This window comes from Sus scrofa, chromosome 10 (assembly GCF_054392235.1).
Source record: "Sus scrofa isolate SSC_HxYL_T2T_F1_AM1 chromosome 10, Sscrofa_HxYL_maternal_Yorkshire_Landrace_v2.0, whole genome shotgun sequence".
In the NCBI taxonomy this organism is placed as follows: Eukaryota; Metazoa; Chordata; class Mammalia; order Artiodactyla; family Suidae; genus Sus; species Sus scrofa.
In genome coordinates, this window is record NC_139392.1 from 9672521 (window position 1) to 9689086 (window position 16566).

The window sequence follows — 16566 nt, forward strand, 5'->3', positions numbered from 1 at the left end:
TAAAAGAAGAGCCCCCCCAGACAACAACAACAAAACAAAAAGGAAGACGCTCTGCAAACAAAAATCAGTGGGCGTATTCAGTAAACTCACGAGTGAGAAAGAAGTCAGGACGACTCGAATGAGAGACTCCAGCTCTGTTTATTTTCTAGGACTGTGAACACAGGCCTGTTCCAAAGCTGTAGTTTGTGTAAGTATAAAGAAGCATCAGGAGCAAACCCACCCAAGTGACACTACAGGGTAACACACCCGAGGGGAACTAATTTAGGTTGTTACTTATTTATTTATTTATTTATTTATTTATTTAATTTTAAGGAACGCTGAGGACTCCAGAAGTACAAAAGAAGGCTTTGAAGGAACAAAAACACTTTGGGTGCTGATTTCATGAGGTCAGTTCCCATGCATAGAATGATGCCCAGCATCACCACCGACATGGCTATGATTTCAAGGTAACATTTAAAATCCATGACGTGGCGTCCTCGCTGGGGCACCGTGGGATCAGCAGCGTCTCTGGAGCACGGGGACGCAGGCTTGATCCCTGGCCCCGCACAGTGTGTTAAGGATTGGTGTTGTCACAAGTGCGACTCGGATCTGATCCCTGGCCCCTGGCCCAGGAACGCCATACATCTTGGGGTGGCAATCAACGACCATAACAACAAACAAACAACAGATCTAGACAGACCGACAGACAGATAGAAATAAAACTTGTCAAAGCCCATCTCTGAAACCAAGGAAAATCCACACCAACACTGACATTGTGGTAAGAGTTTGGGGAACAGGCTTCCCTTTGGATCCCACGTACAGTGCTTCTCCCTGAGCCAAGGCATTCAACTCGGGATCCTCTGACGGTGCCCCCCACACAGGCAGGGGGAGCCCAGGTCAGGGGGTGGTGGGTTCTGCCCTCAGAGTCTTGAGAGGAAGAATTCCTCGCCGAGCCACTGTCAAGTCCCTCTCAGTCATGGACAAGACCTTCGGGAGCTCTTGCAAGGAGCGAGAGGATGGTGGCCTGGTGCTTCTGTAATTCCTTACAGAAGAACTTGGGGTCTCCTGAGCCCAAAGGTACATGAGCAGGCTGTCGCATGGGCGACTGGGATCCTGCTATGTGGGAGTTCTTAGGAGGAGGGGAGGGGCGAAGCAGGCATTAGAACCTGGCTCTTTGGCTGCTCTTCCTCCATCCCAATGTCCACATATTTTGGCCACATGCGTCTCCTGCTGCATCTCCTGCTCTGTCCCATGAAGGAGCGGGGAGTAAGGGAAGACGACTGGGCACCGGAATTGCTTCCTATTACCCCAGGGGTGCTCTTGCTACGAAATGCAATACATCTATCCCCAGACTGACTTTGTTTTAAACAAGGACAACCAACTCAGGGGGAAGATGTCTTATTCAATATTGCAGACAATTTACTAAAGAATAGAAAACAAGGCTGCTGTAGACCCTTAGAAGTTGAGGTACCGTATGATTGAGAAGATCTTTGTGGGTAATCTGGAAACTAATCACGACATAACTCACTTTCTTTCTTTCTTTTTTGTCTTTTTTTTTAGGGCCACATCCACAGCATATGGAAGGTCCCAGGCTAGGGGTCGCATAGGAGCTGGAGCCACAGCCATGTGGGATCCGAGCCGAGTCTGCGACCTACACCACAGCTCATGGCAACACCAGATCCTTAACCTACTGGGCAAGGCCAGGGATCAAACCTGCATCTTCACGGATGTTAGTCAGATTCATTTCCACTGAGCCATGATGGGAATGCATCATTTTTTTTTTTTTTCTTGTCTGCAAGTAGTCTGAATTACAACCAGTTTTAAAATGTACCCTGGGACACAACTGTTTGTAAATTAGGAATTACCTCTACCCAATTCATTTTTGTGATCAGACATATGAACGGACAGAAAATTAATTAATACCAGGATTAAAAACTACCAGATACATTCGCATATATTTTGCATTGTACCACTGCGGTAAGCATCTTTCATGCAGGTTCATATGTGAATGGCTCACAGAGTGGGGCCGGGGGAGGAAGCATCTAGAGGTTTTTCCCTGTCCCAGAGTATTTCCAAAGCAGATCTAGAGAGCCAAAACACCAGTGTCGGAGTTCCCTTCATGGCTCAGCAGTTAACAAACCCGACTAGGATCCTCATGAGGACACTAGTTCGATCCCTGGTCTCACTCAGCGGGTTAAGGATCCGGTGTTGCCATGAGCTGTGGTGCAGGCTGGCAGCTATAGCTCGGATTCGACCCCTCGTCTGGGAACTTCCAAATGCCGAGGGTTTGGCCCTAAAAAGAAAAAAAAAAAAATACCAGTGTGCCTTCACTCACAAAGTCACTGGCCCCAAAGCCACAGGACATGTACCATCCTCGTCCACACCAGCAGCAGCCTCTGTGTTGGGGCAGTCAACTCCTTAGAAGATGGGGAATCATCCCTCTACCTTAGATCTGCTCTTCAGGTCCCACGTGATACTAAGAGTAGATATTCCAAGAAAAAGAGAAGTCTTTGTAGGACATAATGCACATGAATCAGCATAGCAGCGCTACAGGGAACCCAACTCTTAACAACATGGAGCAAGTTCCTACTGTGGCTCAGTGGTTACCACTCCAACCAGTATCCATGAGGACGTGGGTTTGATCCCTGGCCTCACTCAGTGGATTAAGGACTCAGCATTGCCATGAGCTGCGGTGTAGGTCACAGACTCGACTCAGATTCCCTGATGCTGTGGCTGTGGCACAGGCCGGCCGCTATGGCTCCAATTCGACTCCTGGCCTGGAAACTTCCATCTGCGGCAAGTGCGGCTTTAAAAAACAAAAACCAAAACCAACCAACCAAACAAAACATGGATATACTTGGGGAAAAACACATTTTGAATTCCAACACCTTAGGAGTACGTCTTACTAGGAGCGGTTACCTATAACTGCTTACACACAGATACAAGCCTCTGCATCATCTATTGTCAAAACGTAAATGGATGGCAGAAGGTTTTCAGAAGGGGAAACAAACATAGTTCCTCTGATCGTTCCGTTTATAACTCCAGCACACAGTTAGATTGGAGGAGATGAACAGAAGCAATTCCTCAGCTTTCGAGATTCCCAGCCATGTGTTGTTGCCGAGGTTCTAAGTAAGTTTGATTATTTGAAGATTTTTTTTCCCAAGATTTCAATAAAGCCAATCAGAAAAGACGATCCTGGACAGGCATGGCTTAGACAAAGGAGCTACTGGATACTGGGAAAATCTGGGGCCACGACGGCTTTCAGCACCCCCATCTTTCCCCAAGTTGCTGTAACAAAAGAGAAGCAGGAAACAATATGCTCAACCTGATATTTTAAAATGACCCATGAAAGGAAGAATAGGTCTGAGACGAACAGAGTTTTCAGAATGGATAATAATTCATCAATGTAGATACAGCTTTTTCAGTCATGGATATAACGTAAGGCTTTCCCCCAGTTAAAATGAACTCCGACAGAGAATCCCAGATTTAGATTTCCTGACAGTTGTCACTCTATAGTTAGCCTTCCCAAGTTCAATACTATTGGCTACCTTCTGATGCGGTTTCTAAAAGGGAGAGCTTTTCTGTAACAAGGACAGGATATTTTAAAAATAACTGGCCAAGATCCTTCATTCTAGCACATTTCCCCTCATTTCTCTTCTACTTTAACCCTGGATACCTGGAAAGTCAGAAGGGGAAAGGAACCAGGGTTAGTAGCAGAAGAGAAGAAATGTGCCAGTCTAAGAGGAAAGAAAAATAATGGAAGGAAAGAGGGAGTTTAACTGTGAAGGAGCAGGTGGTCCATTCACTCAAACTTGAACCGTCAACACGCTCAAATTCGAGGCAAGGGCAACCTCCCCGTGGTTTAGCAGCCCTCCCTGGAGGATGCAAGAAAGCCATTGCTGGCAGAGACCATGGCGATGGTCCCCACCAAAGCCCTCATTTCACCCGTGAGGACACTGAGGCCTTGGGAAAGGAAAGGACTGACGGGAAAGTCGGGACAGGAAGCCAGGTCACTGGACCAAGCTTTGGCTCCACCAACCACAGCTGCCGAAAGCAATAAAGGCTTTTTTGAGTCCTAGAAAATCGCTAAGGACTCCAGTAATGAGGTGAGATGGAGACGCTCTTATCGCTCTGGGGGGAAACACAGACCCACTCACCGTACTTGAACCCACAGGAAGAGCTGGAATTGGGCGAGGACACGGCTGACCCGGCTTCCGGGGTAAGCGGACCCTTGGAGAAACACACTCTGAATTGAGATGCACAAGCTCCAAGCCCCGTTCCGGACATTCCCAGCAAACTGTCTCTGGCAGTGATCATGACATAACACTTCTGATGATTAATTAAGAACCCTTCATTACATCAGCCCCCTTATAAATGAACAACTCCCCCCGTCCTTAATACAACAGCATGATATAAAATAAACGAGACCAAGTGGTAGGTAAAACCTAAACCCAAATGATAGCATCATTCTCTACGGATCAAGACAGAGGATAGATAACAAGCAAAGGAGGACGGAAAAGATGAGTGGGGCGGGCTGAGGAGGGAAACAGGGGTCGGGGGGGGGAGAAGGGGCATTTGCTCAATCAGGACCTATTTTCAGAATTTCCTTCAAGCTGGCTTGGACTGAGAGCCATCAATTATTTAAAAGATGTAACATGATGCTTCCTTTGTTGAGGCAAATCTGCAAGCAGACCCTGAGAGAAAATAAAAAATGAATTAGGCAGAATGTATGAGTCTGCTGGAAGAAAACAAAGATTTAGCTATGGGAACAGAGTCTTTTTAGAAATAGTTCAATTTTGTCTACTAAAATCCGCAAGCCCTTCTTCCCCGTCTCCTTACCTATTTATTATTTTCTCCCGTACATCACACAAAAAGGGGAATGAATCATTTCCTAAACTTCTCCTTTCTTTTCAGATTCAGCTTGATGTATGGTCTTCATTTAAATTACAAATACACTAATCTGAAACACTGTTTACCAAGTAGCATTTTAAATGAAAGATACAAGAAATTGCATCACTCACATCTTTAAAAAAATGACTTTAGACGCCGGACCTCATAAAAAACAGCCGACAGTGTTCTCTGCCTTGGCTGCTATATTTCAGTCCAGCTAATGAAATTCAATTAGTGAGCTTTGTACTTAGAACATTATGATTCCGAGGGCTGGTCTGATCAAAACTGGTGCGCCAAGCCCTAGTTCTCTTTTTTTGGCAGACCGCAGTGAAGAAAAAATTCAAGAGAGTAGATTGGCGTGGGGAAAGTTAGTTTCAGAGGCACTCACTCACGTCTCACCATCATTAAAGAATACTGGGAGGAGGAAAGCTGCTCCTAGAATGTCTCATTATTTACTAAGTGAGTGGATTAACTTTCTGAGAAACTTCAATACCAAAGCCTGTCATTACCAGTTTGAGTACTTTCCAAAAACAGCGAGTGACCTAAAATAAACCAGTAACGGACGAGAACCAATAAATCACATAATGAATTCATTTTTAGGTTTGGATCTGCTGGAGCTTGTGTTCCACACGAAAAGCATGGAGACTGGACCCCTAACAATGTCTTTTTGTAAGCCTTTCCAACGAAACAAGCAATAAGCATCACATAGGGACTCCTGTGCCTTTCCAGTGTATTCAAACCACACCATCAGCTCAAGAGGTGCTGTATCTTTAACATCTGGAACACTTTAACACTTGAAAACAAGACACACACACAGCAAAAACCACTGGCCGGAAGTCTGGTACCTTACATCTTTCGATCCTCCATCTGGACTAACAGACTCAGATTCGAGGGCACCACACCTGCCTGGATCAAGCCACATGGCAAGATGGAACCAAACTGACCCTCCATGGCCTGATTCTTTGAACAGCAGGAGTAGACAAGCAAGAGTGGACATTTCAGGATATATAGCCATTGGTCTATCAGTAATAGTCAGAATTAATCAATCAATTGAGATCTGAGCATCCATTTGTCAGAGTTATTTTCTTAAAACACAAACCAGCTCATACCAGTTCTTTGCTTCTCTCACTGGGAATGATACCACCATCCAACTCCTTTTATAGACAAAACCCAAAAAATCATCCTTGGCACCTCTTTCCCATCATCACCACTATCCATTCCATGTCCTCTTTTTGGAAAACAATTACGGGAACAGTCACATGAAATTCCAGAAGTGGCATCTGACTTCTTGGTATGCTCCTGGGGAAAGTTGTTCTAGAAGCTTTCAATTTTACCTGAGAGTGACCCAGGATTGAATAAGAGGGTCAGCCTGGACTCTGTGCCCTGGGCGCTAGTTTTCTCTGATGCAGAGGTGGTACACCTCCCGTCGTTCTTGATAGGGATATATCACAATGTCGCACTGATGATTTGTAGATGATAAATTCCTTCCGAAGTGAACCTTTCCTTGGGTCAAATACAAAAGGGAAAATGCACACTCACGTCCTTCCCACAAATGGGCTGCCTCGGATGGGTTTTCTCAGAATTCATTAGTAAAATGCACTGTTAGAACGGCTTGCTCCAGCTCACTAGAGGCGATTTCTTCTCAAGTCCACATTGAGTGATTTCACGTCAGTAGCTTGAAATCAGCCACAGTGAGAGTATTTACACCAGAGACATCGGCAAATGTTCCAAATCAGGTGCTTTGTAATTTATTATTGCTATTGCTTTTTAGGGCCACCCCTGTGGCATATGGAAGTTCCCAGGCTAGGGGTTGAATCCGAACTGCAGCCGTCAGCCACAGCCACAGCCACAACAACGCAGCATCAAGCTGCATCTGCAACCTACCATAGCTGATGGTAATGCCAGATCCGTAACCCACTGAGCAGGGCTGGGGATCAAACCTGCATCCTCATAAACACTAGTTGGGTTGGTAACCCACTGACCCATACTGGGAACTCCCCAGGTGTTTTTTCTTTTTAATATAATGATTTTGTTTTTCATTATATAGCTGGTTTACAGAGTTCTGTCAATTTTCTACTGTACAGCAAGGTGACCCAGTCACACATACATGTACACATTCTTTTTTCTCCCATGATCATGCTCCATCATAAGTGACTAGACATAGTTCCCAGTGCTACACAGCACGATCTCATTGTTAATCCATGCCAAAGGCAATACTCTGCATCTATTAACCTGTTGTTGTTTTTTTCTAACACCTCCCTTCCACAGAGAGACAGTTCACCAGCACATCACCGAACAAGGCTTATTTATTTTCTTCTTTGCAAGCAAAAGATACTAGAGAGGGTCTTGCATCAACACCCATCTTTTCCTTCTCTTCCCTCTTCCAGGGGAAGCTAGCCAGCAGTTCATCAAACTCACCTCCTCTTGTTCCTGGGCATGCAGCTAGATCATACCACATTCTCCAACTGCCCTTGACGATAGGTGTGGTCCTGGGATTGAGGTTTCCTCCACGGAAAGAGACTGGAAGGAAGAGAAGCCTCTCCATACATGGCCCGTAAAGCCCTCCCACATACAGATTTCCCTTTCTGGGGGCTTCTGTGGGTGCTATAGTCACTCTGTATGTCAGATATCAAAGTCAGAGAGCAACAGGATAGAGGGAACTCAACCTTCCAATCACCACTGGAGATAGACTCCCCCCGCCCACTGGGGAGATCCACTGGGAACGTCAACGTGAGAGAGCAATTAACTTTGATTGGGTTTGAGTCATTTAATATTTGAGGGTTTGCATGATTCACCAGGCACCATGGCTGAAACTTAACACTCTTTCATCTCTCCTTTCAACAAAGGTCTTTCTTCCCCACCCCCCACCCCCCCCAAAGTGAGAAATCTAGGGCTGAGGATCAGTCAAGATGGAGAAGACAGAAACAGGAGCCCTAATATAATATTGACTTATCACTTAGAGTTTTTATTTCGCTTAAGAGTTTTGGGAGAAAAATACATATCACATGAGATTACTAATAGGTAGAATCTAATGAAAAATGATACAAAAGGCCTTATTCATAAAACAGGAAGAGACTCAAAGAGTACCAGATCAAATATAGGGTTACCAGAAGGGAAACATGAAGGGGAGGAATAAATTGGGAGGCTAGGACTGACATAACACACTACTACATATGGAACGGATGAAGGACTGGGGCCACCTGTTCAGCACAGGGACACCTCCTCAAGCCTCTGTAGTAACCTATATGGGAAAAGAATCTGAAAAGGAATGGATATGGGCATATGTATAACTGATTCACTTTGCTGTACACCTGAAACCAACACAACACTGTAAGTCAACTGTATTCCAATAAAATTTACAAGGAAAAAGGAAAAAAATCGAAAATAAAAAAAGAAAAAGAGTTTGGGGTTCGACGTGTCGTTCAACAGCCATCAGCTGGAAACCTGTGTTATGTCCATGTGCTTGTGGTGTCGTGTGCAGCTTATTCTTTTTCCCTTTAGTGATGTCACTTAAATGAAAGGTTCCAATTTAGAATCATTTCCACGTTAGAAATATCTGAAGAATTCCATCCATATGCCCTCCGCTTTGTCAAGGAAATTAACTATAAAGACAGTATCGATATTCTACAATTAAAATGAGAGCTCTTAACATATTTAATTTCCCCCTGACCTGACTTTCTTCACTCATTATGAACAAAAAAGTATGAATTCATTATTTGCAAATAGCCCAGAGTGCTTAATATATTCTGGAAGGAACTAAGACACCCCCTTGTGTGCATACGCACACACATACACTCAAGCATTCGTGTTTCTGTCTCTATCAAGGGCAAAAATCATAATTAAGGTAAAGATAAGGAATAATTCCAAGTTGTTAAGCATGTAGAATCAGTATAGCGGAACTCGAAATGTATTTTTAGTCCATGCATTTGTACCCTAAGGTTTTCTCTTTCTGTAACACTCATGATGAGGAAAGGAAAGGAGGGAAGGAGAGGAAAAAGTAGGAAAACAACAAAAAAAAAGGTTTTCATCTCCCCATATTATTTACTGTATAGAGCATCACAGGTTTCCTTCCCTATATTCTCATATAAGGAGCCTTTCTGGGGGTGTTTGGAATTGTTGTGTTTTAAAAAATTTAACAATCAGAGCGCCAAAGCTTAATCACTTGTATGTGTTACAAGACCAGATGGTTCAAGTGGGTGTTTGTTTATAAGCTCTTTGTATAAGGTTTTTAGCTGCTTTTTAGACCAAAGCCGGATATTTCAACCCACGAAAGAGGTGATGAGGAATTAACAACGAGGAATCAGTGGACATCACAGAGCCCTGGGCTGTTAGGCTTCACTCCACCACTGACCTGTGCACTCTTACAAGGATATGGTTAGGGCCTAAGACACCATCGCATGTGCTTCCGAGTTTCTTTAGGGAACTCAACAGACTTGGGGTGGGGGGAGGGGAGGGCAGGGGAGAAAGCACTGCTGGAGGCTGGCCGTGGACCAGCCAGGAAAGAACAGAGTCCCCTGCCTGCCCAATGTCTTCAACGATCCCGAAGGTGAGAATTTAGGATGTTTCTTATTTCTGCTGGCTTCTGGGATGGAGGTCTTGGACCAGCCACGTCCTCCTTCTGTGCCTTCCTTCCTGATGTGGATGTGAGGACAGAAGGAAAACTTCCAGGGGGGCCTCCTCCTTCTCTGTTTGCTGGACATGAACCACATGGTGGCTTCCCGCCAACACGCAAATGTCACCAGTTTATTTACCCTGGAACAAGTCAAATCATGGTCAAGCTTCCTTAAGAGAGAAGGAGAAGCTTCATCAAGGCACCGACGTTAATGGCCTTGAAAAAAATGAGCACATATTTCCTGTTGTCTGGATGAGAAAAATCCTCTTCTTCTAGCTGTTGACTCTGGGACTTAACCTTCTTTCAATGGGAAGAAGGTGATCAAAGCTTGCCTATCTTCACTTTTAATACGATTAATCATGTGCCACTTAGTCTGCACACCTATTATCAACATCCTGCATCAGCGGGCCATCCTTTATGGGTTACCCAACTCGTAACCTCCTTGACCTTATCTAGTCAGTTCCAAGAAAGAAGATATTTGAGGTGAAATGGGCAAGAGAAGTACAAGACTGGTTTAGCATTTCCATGAACCTGTTTCTACCATAGTCTGCAATGAACTAGCAAGAAATGACAGACTAACAAAAATAGATTTTATTATTATCACCCCATGCATTTGATTCCTCTCTTTTATTAGTCTGGGGAGAAAAAAACCCAAAACTTTTCCATAACTTCTTTGGCTTATTGCCTCAAAATGCAGTATCATGTGACTGTGTCTTTAGGATAAAGAATGAGTGCCACTGATCATTTATTCTCCAAAGGGCCACACACAGCTTTTGGCACATAGCTGGGCTCCATAAAAGGATGTTAAATGAATGAAGGAATAAATTACTGGCTCTGACTATTCTCTTCCAATCCTAATGACTCAAAGCCTCATTTAATATATGTCATTACCCCCCTCCCTTTTTTCAGCTGCAACCACGGCATACGGAAGTTCTCGGGCCAGGCATCGACTTCAAGTCTCAGGTGCGACCTACGTCACAGCTGAGGCAACGCTGGCTCCTTCATCCACTGCGCTACCGTGGGACTTCTCATTAGTCTTTATTAAGAAAAAACACCTTGATAAACTAGCACACTCATGATTTAGGTGGCCATTTTGCCTCCTGAAAACAACTTTTAAGAAAGTGTATTTTCATTTGTTTACAGTTTTTAATAAAGGAGAGTGCCTATAGTCAAATTCAAACCGACTTGAAATACTGTCCTGATTTTTAACAAAAGAAATCAAGCTTAACACATGTATTTTCTAGGGCAACTGGGACCCACCATATGGTGGTGGGACCACCATATATAGTTGCTATGGAGACAATGTTTATGTCCCCCTGAAACTTACATTTTGAATCCTAGTGTCCAATGCGATGGTGTGTGTCCTTTGGGCGGTGATTAGATTATGAGAATGATGGACACCCCCCCCCATGATGGGACTGGTGTCCTTAGAAGAGAGGCCTGAGAGCTCCCTTGCTTCTTCCTCCATGTGTGGTTACAGCAAAAAGACAAAGCAAAAAGACATCAAATCTTCTGGAGTCACGATCTTGCAATTTTGGACTCCCCAGCCTCCCAAAACTGTGAGAAATAAATACCTGCTATTGATAAACCACCCAGTTTATGCTTTTTTTTATGCTAGCAGCCCAAAGACAGCAGTCAACCTCCCACAAACCGTACAAATGTTCTCTTAGGTCAGTCTCCCAAGTCAATAGAAATTAGAACAAAAATAAACATGTGGAACCTAATCAAACTTACAAGCTTTTGCACAGCAATGGAAACCATAAAAAGAATGAAAAGACAACCTATGGAATGGGAGAAACTAGTTGCAAATGATGCCGCCGACAAGGGCTTAATCTCTAAAATATACAAACAACTCAATCCAAAAATGGGAGAAGACCTAAATAGACTTTTCTCCAAAGAAGACGTGTAGATAGCCAGTAGGCACATGAAAAAATGCTCAAAATTATTGAGATTATAATCTCAACTAATTATTAGAGAAATTCAAATCACCTGACTGGTACCACCTCACACCAGTCAGAATTGCCATCATCAATAATCTACAAATAACAAATGCTGGAGAGGGTGTGGAAAAAAGGGAACTTTCCTACACTGTTAGTGGGAATGTAAACTGAGACAACCACTATGGAGAATAGTATGGAAGTTCCTCAGAAAACTGAATATAGAACTACCATATGATGCAGCAGTCCTACTCCTGGGCATATATCCAGACAAAACTATAATTCAAAAAGACATCTGCACCTGTATGTTTATAGCGGCACTATTCACAACAGCCAAGACATGGAAACAATCTAAATGTCCATCGACAGATGAATGAATTAAGAAGATATGGTAGAGATACACAATGGAATACTACTTAGCCATAAAAAAGAACGAAATAATGCCATTTTCATCAACATGGATGCAACCAGAGATTATTATACCAAGTGAAGTCAGTCAGACAGAGAAAGACAAATACCATATGATATCACTTATATGTGGAATCTAAAATATGGCAACGAATCTATCTATAGAACAGAAAGAGACTCACAGACATACAGAACAGGTTGCCAAGGGAGAGGAAGGAAGGGGTGAGATGAACTGGGAGTTTGGGGTTAATAGATGCAAACTATTATATTTAGCATGGATGAGCAATGGGGTCAGTCCTGCTGTACAGCACAGGGAACTGCGTCCAACCTCTTGGGATAGACTATGATGAAGGATGATGAGAGAAAAATAATGTATATATGTGTATGACTAGGTCACTTTGCTGTTCAGCAGAAATTGGCACAACATTGTAAATCAACTATACTTTTAAAAAAAACTAATAAAAAAGAAGACACAAACTACAACAAAACAAAGACAGCAGTCCATCTTCAATTAAAACCTGTTAAATAAATGAATACATAGCAACTAGTTTTGTATCAAGGTAATGACATAGTTGGATGCAGAAGTTCAAACCAAAACTCAACTCTTGATTGCTAACTATTCTTCCATTACTGTGGACAATGATTAATTATTATTTGTGACATAAAATTGGTGGTCACGTGAAATAAGAATGTTTAAAATCAAGAGGTGATTTTCCCTTATCATATCCCTCTAATAAGCCTGGGAAAATCTAGCTAGGTTTCAGCACACATAGAGCTCCTCCTCTGCAGGCCAAAGGACAGGAGAAACACCGGCAGTCACCGTGAAATATCACTCGTGGTCACTATTTATGTTTTATATACTGTCAACAGCAACATGGTCATTTAGCAGCAGGTACAGTTATCCAGGCACTTAGATGATGCAGCAAGTGTCCGTACTGATGTTACTATTTATAGCCCAATAAACTATGCTTTGAACAATATCAGTAACGTTAAGCTTACGTAGCACTCCTAGTATTAATGCCCTAATACAGATATACTGCTATAAGCATGGTTTACAGCACGGAACATAAACACAAATCCAGTGACACTAATAAATCACTTTCTTGACTGCTTAAAAATGTACTGCCAAAAAGGGCTTTATGCCTTACACAATGGAGCAGAAGGCAGTGATATATATTTAAATTTTCCATTTTTAAGCTGTCACTCAAAAACTTTTCATACTTTTTTTAGCTTATTGATCTTACCGGCTTGTGATAAGATTTCAACTGCTCGGTTGGGCTGTTTTTAGGTTCTGTTTCTTATTAAAAGAGCTAAATCTGGAATCACAAAATGCTACTAATTTAGCATTTTTCAATAGAAATGGAAGTTAAAAACAGCACCAAAATAGTGTGACTCTCATGTATTATTGCCCTAGAATCCCAGATTTAATTACCATATGATACAGCATAATAAGGGTTATAGTGAAGCCATGCATCACTGTACACACGCTTGAAAATTGAAACATATTCAATATGCTAAAATAATTATTCCAGGTTTCCTGATCCTTTCCATTAACAATTCTTTAAATACACACATACATATACATATATACACACATATACATATTCATTCACATATATACATATAAACATATATATACACACATCTACATACATAACATATATACAAACTCACATAGACATATATCAAACACACATATATACATATATAACATATATATACACGCAACACATATATACATACATGCAATGTATACAGATATACACTTACTCATAGATGCATACACATACACACACATATATACATGCATATACACACATATATACATGCATATATGCACATACATATATACATATATATGTGTGCACATATATATTGTTATGCGCTATTATTTCCCCTCTTTTCCTTTCATTTACAAAGAAACTTCCATTCTAAACATTTTGGCTGTTCCTTACCTTACAATAAACATCCTGCATAGAAACAACCAAACTATCACGAGCAGGACAGCTGAGGTGACTGGCTGGTTATCTGTGAGAGCAACCTGCATGATCCTCTCGACACCTGCTCCTGGGGCTGGAGGGGGCACCCTGTAGACCACAGTCAGAGAACTTCTGAACACCGATTCTGGACTCAGAACCTTGTCCTGCCAGCACTGTGTCTGCTCTCACAGGGACTCTCTAGGAGCTCTTCAGCCAGTGGTGATTTGTTTCTCCCCTCACCGCTGGCCCCCAAGGTCAAGGCTCGATATGGGAGAGCCAGCAGCCCTCATAGCTAATTGCCCATATTTTGCAAAGGGCTGCAAGGAAAGGGGAAGCCACCGTCTCCCGAGGCCAGGATCGGTCATAAATAACCCTGTGATGTGGGAGCTGTGTGGTCACGGTCGGGATCTCAGCGCAGCCCTGACTCTCACCCCCTCAGAGAGCACAAAATGCGGGACTTGTCCTCGCCCCCTGTGGCGCACTCCGCTGAAGTCCTCCCCAGAGGGGGTGGCGTGGCCACTACGAAACAGCCATGAAAGTTATGCTCAGCAGCAGGAACAGCTGGAATTTCAGTTCCATCATTACTTCCACCTTCTGAAAGAATCGTGAGAACATGCAAAGTAGCAATTTTAGCTTAAACAGTACATCTTCATGAAGGAAAGACTTTTCTTTCTTTTAGTGCAGCAAAAATTACTGGTCTTTCATAAACATTTCTGGTTCACTTGACAGCTCCTCATGTCAAGAGTTTTAAACTCCCTGCAACATTTCAAACCGCGCCAGCGTTCCTGGTGAGGCTTTGGTGCCAGATCCTAGCACATGGACCCCAAGGATCATCAGTTTCTGGGAGCTCACCGTTTTGCTTCTGAACCCCCTGTTCAGAAATAGAGGCGACAGCCTCTCGAAACACGGCCTCGCAATCACACAGCGGGCTCCTCTGGTTTGTCCACACTCTGCATATGTATTTGGAGGTGGGAGTGTGCACACCCAACCAGAGAGGCAAATTTCCATTTCTCCTCCACCTAAATATGGTGATGAATTGGCCGCTTAGAGCTTTTCTGACAGCCGGGCGACGTGGTGGCTGCAGTGACCAGGCTCCTGGCTCCTCCTGGCAGAAAGGTATTCAGCGCACGTAATAATTATCCATCCATCTCGTTCACACGAAAGGCATGGCAATGCAATTTTAGCCTTATAATCAAGACCATATGACAAAAACCAAGGCCATTAGGGACCAATTTCGAGTATTCTCTGCAAGACAATGATTTTCCAGCCGCACTTACATATGCTGAACAGTTACCTCTGCACGACCGCACCTGCTCTCATTTCTGTAACCCCTCTGTTTTCCAAAGCTTTTCTTAATGATGAAATAAAGTTTTAAAGGCTTGCTGGCTTTTTTTTCCCCTTCATTAATTTTTTTTTTTTCATTTCCCAAAGCACAGTATGAAAATGCTGAGGGTAAAATTTCTGCTCACGCCCCTGACCACATGTACCAGGGTTTGCTTTCGTCTCTTGCTTCTTCTCTCTCCCCTCTGCTCTGACTCCTCCATCCTCACTCTCAGCCCTGCTCGCGCCCTCTGAACCGCAGCCTGGTCTTCCGGGCCCATAATTGCTCCTCGTGTCCTTCTGACCTCCCCACTTCAGGCTCAGTGACATAACGAAAGGACGTGATGTCATCATAAACCCAGGCGCTGTCCCGGCAAAGGCTCCACTTGCAAAGTAGGAAGATGGTCAGAGTTATTTTGAAATAATGTGAAATGTAGCTCAAATATTCCTTCATGCCTCACTTAAAAATATCCAGAGAAATGAATAAAGACATGCCATTTTGGCAGATAGAGTTGTAAATACTAAAAGCAATACTATGGTCCATCACTAATGACATATCAATTGAAGAGGCAATGGGAAAAAAAAGTCTTACGACTAGTTAGAAGGAAAACATGAAAAAGCCTCCAAAAAATAAAAAAGGGCCAAGACACCAGATTTTACCACTATCACTTTGGATTCTCTACAGACTCGGGTCAATCCTAAAAGCAATCCAAACAGTTTTTAATTGTTCAAGGGAAGAGAAATCATCTCTAAACATCAATTAATGGTCAGTCTTGATTCCTTAGCTTATAAGACCACAACATAATATCTTATCTCTTGACATTTTTCTAAAACTATGAGATAATGGACTTTTTAACGCAAGCCCATTGTTAATTTTTTCAGTTGCAAGACAGCATGGATGAAAAATGCCATAAGCGATTACTCAGTATAATAATACTTAAAAAAAAAACAACAAAAAACCTCCATGCAATGCCTCTCCATTGAAGAAGTAATCATGCATAGCAATGGCCACATTCGCGAAAGTTCTGTGAAGACACCCAACAAAAATCCTTGTCTGCTGCACTGGGGCCATGAAAATGAAGCTCAGTTTGCTTCTGTCCATGCTCTGAAAATACAGGTGAAATTTCTACTTTTGGCTGCTTATTTTATGATGATGAATCTTGGCCCGTTCTAAGTACACGGGGGCAGAATGTATTATGCAATTTTCAATATTACGCACTCAGGAGTTCCTCATTACTGGATCGAGGCATGTGTAACTAAGGCGATCTCACATAAAATGAGCCAGTGGTCATGGCTTGAGCGTTCCACCAGCTGAATAATGTTCTGATTACCTAATTGGGTTCTAAATAGGTATCTACAGTGTACGTCTCATAATATCAAGGATATCCTATGTCAATGAGTCTGATTCATGTAAAGATATGTGCTGTGTTTCCTTGATGAA

General features: G+C 42.9%; 1 protein-coding gene across 49 annotated transcripts in view; it reads right to left on the reverse strand.

The window, feature by feature from the left end:
* The window catches only part of ESRRG (estrogen related receptor gamma), a 663361-nt gene that overhangs the window by 459306 nt on the left and 187489 nt on the right, over positions 1–16566 (reverse strand). For 5 of the 49 annotated variants that reach the window (XM_084979069.1, XM_084979090.1, XM_084979068.1 and 2 more), the window contains one exon: positions 7288–7389. The exons of the other annotated variants lie outside the window; for them this stretch is intronic. The gene's annotated coding sequence lies outside the window, so the exon portion shown is untranslated. Of the gene's footprint in view, positions 1–7287; positions 7390–16566 lie in introns of those variants that run through there. 49 annotated transcript variants of the gene reach the window in all.